This window comes from Penaeus monodon, chromosome 2 (assembly GCF_015228065.2).
Source record: "Penaeus monodon isolate SGIC_2016 chromosome 2, NSTDA_Pmon_1, whole genome shotgun sequence".
Classification (NCBI taxonomy): domain Eukaryota; kingdom Metazoa; phylum Arthropoda; class Malacostraca; order Decapoda; family Penaeidae; genus Penaeus; species Penaeus monodon.
In genome coordinates this window covers 43,174,736-43,179,735 of record NC_051387.1, presented here as the reverse complement: position 1 = coordinate 43,179,735, position 5,000 = coordinate 43,174,736, and the positions used below count along the sequence as shown (strand labels likewise).

The 5,000-nt window shown below is 39.1% G+C and overlaps 1 protein-coding gene across 2 annotated transcripts in view; it reads left to right on the top strand.

Moving 5' to 3' along the window:
- The first annotated feature begins 1,815 nt into the window (after window positions 1-1,815).
- The window catches only part of LOC119582775 (radixin-like), a 38,721-nt gene continuing 35,536 nt past the window's right edge, over window positions 1,816-5,000 (top strand). Inside the window, exon 1 of one of the 2 annotated variants that reach the window (XM_037931223.1) lies at window positions 1,816-2,016. The gene's annotated coding sequence lies outside the window, so the exon portion shown is untranslated. The remainder of the gene's footprint in view (window positions 2,017-5,000) is intronic. The other variant, XM_037931215.1, reaches the window with a different exon arrangement.

Genomic DNA, 5,000 nt, shown 5'->3' with positions numbered 1-5,000 from the left:
ACGTTAGTTGCATGGATGATCGTCGTATTCCAGAGGACATTCTGTATAGCGAACTGGGAACAGGAAGAAGACCCAGTCGCCCACAACTGCTCTACAAGGATGTCTGCAAGCGAGACACAAAGGCTGTGGGCATCAACCTCGATTCTTGGGAAAACCTGGCAGCAGATCGCTCCGAGTGGATAAGTGCCCTTCTGAAACACACCAAAGCTGGAGAGGAGAGTCGGCGAAGTGTAGCCGAAGCCAAACGTTCCAAAAGGGAGGATTCTTCAATCACCGACGGCGATAATGCCCAAATCGACATCGACTGATGGTGATGTATGTGTGTGTGTGTGTGTGTGTGTGTGTGTGTGTGTGTGTGTGTGTGTGTGTGTGTGTGTGTGTGTGTGTGTGTGTGTGTGTGCGTGCGTGCGTGCGTACGTGTACGTATGGGGGGGGGGTAAACGGAGGAAGAAAAGGAAGAGAGAAACATAGAGAAGGAAGAAGAGGCGTATGTTAGTGTGAGTATATTTGGATCTGTCTCTCTCTCTCTCTCTCTCTCTGGCCCCAAGCCCGGATAAATAGAGAGAATGATTACCTAAAAGGTACCACCGGCACTCTCCGTGGAAAGGAACTGGGGACCCTACCACGTACTCACTCCAAGAGCATCACAACATGAAAACTACAATTATCATGCTGTGGCCACGGCGGCTCAAATATGAACCTACCGTTAAAAAAAAAAAAAGAAAAAAAAGAAGAAGGAAAAAAAAAAGATATATATATATATATATATATATATATATATATATATATATATATATAATTATACTTTATACCTAAATGTATAAGAAAAAAAAGATCATTCGAGTATTTACATATTGATTAGAGTGTCAGATTACAGGAAAAGGATTACAACAAAAAACAAAACATCGAGAAAAACTGGATCAGAAAATGAATATAGATTTGTACTCGTGATGAATAAGTGACATCTATATATCGGAAGGATATCAGCAGATACGTAAAACAGATTTTAAAAAATGACAGGAGATAACGTATGAGCGAATAGGAGATCGAGAGCTGGAAGTAAAAAGAATATTTTTAGGGAAGTTCGAAAATGTTATGATTTTGTATGATTGGCTGAGAAATGCGATAACTACAATTGTCTCTTTCTTTCATGTTTGTTTGTCCGTCTTTCCTGCTTTTTGTTTTCTTTCGTATACTAGTAGTGTTTTGGAATAGTGTGCTTATTTGCATGTGTGTGTGTGTGTGTGTGTGTGTGTGTGTGTGTGTGTGTGTGTGTGTGTGTGTGTGTGTGTGTGTGTGTGTGTGTGTGTGTGTGTGTGTGTGTGTGTGTGTGTGTGTGTGTGTGTGTGTGTGTGTGTGGTGTGTGTGTGTGTGTGTGTGTGTGTGTGTGTGTGTGTGTGTGCGTTGTGTGTGTGTGTGTGCACTTATATATTTCTCATCGAATTAAGTTAAAATGCTAAAAAGGGGATTGAGAATTAGGCAGGCAGGCAGACAGACATTTAGACAGATATCCACCATAATCTGCTAAGTAACATTCAATCCTCATTAGATAAGACAAGGAAGTATTCTGAGAAGGACAAAAAAGTAACACGGTAGCAAGTATTATTTTACGATAGCTTCTTAAAAAATAATTAATCGAAAAAAATAAACATAAAAATATATGTACATCTAGAAAGGGGGAGAGAGATAATGGGAAAGGTACTTAATGTACTAAAAAAATACATTAGTTTATCTTGTACACGCATTTGAATAACATCTATTATCTTATCGTTATCGCGTTTTTTTTTCCTCGTTGGGAATAATAATGACAGTGGTGAAAGTGTCTGTCGTTTGCATGGCCGCATGGCACAGGGAGCAACATTGCAGCTTTCTGTGCATGCTCTCTGTACACCGATAATTTTTCGACTATTTTCGACTATTTGTGCTCTTATTCCCGTCGCTCGTTTTTTTGAATGAAGGACGGAGGAGCAACGCCGTTACAGCGGAGTAAACTTTGCAAGGAGAGAATAAACGGAGGTAAGTTTGAATAAAGTGTTTACTACAGGATGTGTGTTTGTAGACAGATAGGTTGATTTACTGATTGATTCAATGACTGACTGGCTGACTGAGTGGTAGATAGATACAAACAAATAGATAGATAGATAGATAGATAGATAGATAGATAGATAGATAAATAGATAGACAGATAGATAGAGAGAGAGAGATAGAGATAGAGATAGATAGAGATACAGATAGGTAAGTAGATAGATAGATTGATAGATAGATAGAAAGATAGATAGATAGATAGAGAGAGAGAGAGAGAGAGAGAGAGAGAGAGAGAGAGAGAGAGAGAGAGAGAGAGAGAGAGAGGCAGATAAACAGACAGGTATATAGATATATAGATAGAGATAGGTAGACAAATAAATAGTTAGATAGACAGATAAACAGATAGACAGGTAGGCCATTAGGTAGACGGATAGATAGATAGACAGACTAACTGGCTAATTGATTGAGTAAAAGTCAGACAGACAGACAAGCATACAAACAGACAGTCAGGCAAAAAAACAACCAGACAGACAGACAGATATATAAATAAATAGGTAGGTTGACAGGAAGACAGATAGATAAACAGATAGATAGAGAAAGAGATAGTAAGATCGATAGAGAGAAAGACAGATATGTTTGTTCGTGTGTATATAAGCGTGAATGCATAAACATCTGTTCACCAAATAAAATAACAGACACACAAGAATCACAAACAATTTTCCACTGAATAATAAAACTGGAATTATGATGCGAGTGAATGCGATGTTATGTATCTTTTTTCGGGGGAAGGATACGATAATATTTCTTTTGTTGTCATATTTTTTTATCCCTACCAAGAAGAAGGAAGTAGGTTTATCTATTTGGTAAATGGTAATTCAAACATTATCATTGTATTTTGGAGAACAGTAATGGATTAATGATGGTCCTCTGGTCTGAATGTGATATCTGTGAGAGTTAGAGGCTGGGGGTGGCGGGTAGGGGGAAACTTTTACATCTGAGTTTTCAGTATGAATATCAATGAGAGAGAGAGAGAGAGAGAGAGAGAGAGAGAGAGAGAGAGATAGAGATAGAGATAGAGATAGAGATAGAGATAGAGATAGAGATAGAGATAGAGATAGATAGATAGATAGATAGAGAGAGAGAGAGAGAGAGAGAGAGAGAGAGAGAGATGACAGACACTAGACAGACATAAACAGGGAGTTTTTATATATTATTGATTGCTATTGTTGTTGTTTCGAATAAGCATGAAAACGCTTGTAAGTATTATAAGTGGTACAGAAAGGGATCAGTATGGAAAGAGATGAATACCACCTGACTATCTACTTATAAGTTTCTTCCATCTCATTTGCAAAATGACAACATTTTCCAAACGAAATCTGTCCACAATTAGATAAGAATGTCGCTGACAGAAACGGCTATTCCTTGAACCAGCGGGGCCAATGACGTATATGTAGTTCAGGGAATTGTTTTGCTTCGTGTAATACTCAACGAAGACCCCAATATGCAAGGAATCTACGTGTTGCCTATTCGCTCTTTGACATTTTTGTTAAAGTTGAGTGTAAAAAACAACAACTTTTGTTATTAGGTTGTTTCATCCGTGTTAGTGTTATCTTACATTTGTTGTTGTTGTTGTTTTAAAGAGGTTATACTTATTTTATAACGTCATGATAATTATAATCATGACTGGAGTGTATGCGTAGATTAACTGCTTAGTCATATAAGATACAACCTCTGTCTCCTAATTGCTGGCTACAAGCCTTCCTGTCCCTGTTTCCATACACTGTATGCTATTGACCGAGTGTCTGATGGTATAATCAGCCTCCTTTCTCTTCTACAATCCACTCTATCCCAGAATTAAGGTCTAGTAAACCAAGATGTCAGAAAGCAATGTATTATGGTCAAACGGCGTGAACGGGACCCAATACCTTGGGGAATTGTCACGCTTGGTAATGATGTATCAATGGGATTGCTAGGTCGTCAGGACCTTCATCAACTTCAGTAACATCAGATCTGCCAAAAACCTCATATCCAAACTGTCCAACATCGGTTCGTGGAGCGGTCGTACATTATATCTGGATGAACATATACTGCCTTTGCCTCTGCAAGACCAGATGCACTAAAGCAGGTGCCCTCAAACAAAGAACAAAATGCATCCTGTTCTCTGGAGAGTCGCAATGATACTTGAGAAACGTTGTGCCATTTCGGTCATTTCATGTTGGAGCTAAAATCTAAGAATGTTTTTAGTCAAAATAAAGTACCTTCAATGTTACATCATTGTCGTGTATGCCCCTACATCAGAGGCAGATAATCAGGAAATCTACTCCTGCCAGTCCCTCAATGAGCTCTCTCACGTCGTGTGAATCGAACGAGATCGTTATTGGCGATTTCACTGACAATCTAGGAGCAGAGAATGATGGAAAGATCGTCTGTCCGACGAGGTTTTATGCTAGTCGACTAGTTCAAGGACCATGATCTAGTTCTTACCAACACATGGTAAGATTGACTACCATGCAGTCAATGCAGATTTCGAAACGCAATCAAAATCTCCCGAGCGTATCCAGGCCACAACCTGGTAGTCCCCAAGTTCAAGCTTTAATTGAAAAGAAGTGAGAGTCCCAAAGTCAAACTTCTCTCAGTTGAAAGACAATAATGAGGTATGCTGGGTTTTCAAACCAGAAGTGCTAAGAGGAATACCAACACCACCTCCAATGGACATTAATGAATTCTTCCATTGTATCACTGAAGCTATCGAGGTGGCAGCCAAAAATAAGGTCCCCATGGTAGAGAGGAACTGAAAGATCTACTCAAAAATGTAGAATACCAAACCCAGTGCAATACTGTCTCTTCAACCAAGACTTTAAAAAGGTAGAAAGACTGGACTGTAATGCTAAGGTAATGTTCCAACCAAATGCATCAGAGCTGCTGATGGTCATGTCCTCCAAGAACTTGAGGACATCTGCTGGGAGAAGTATATT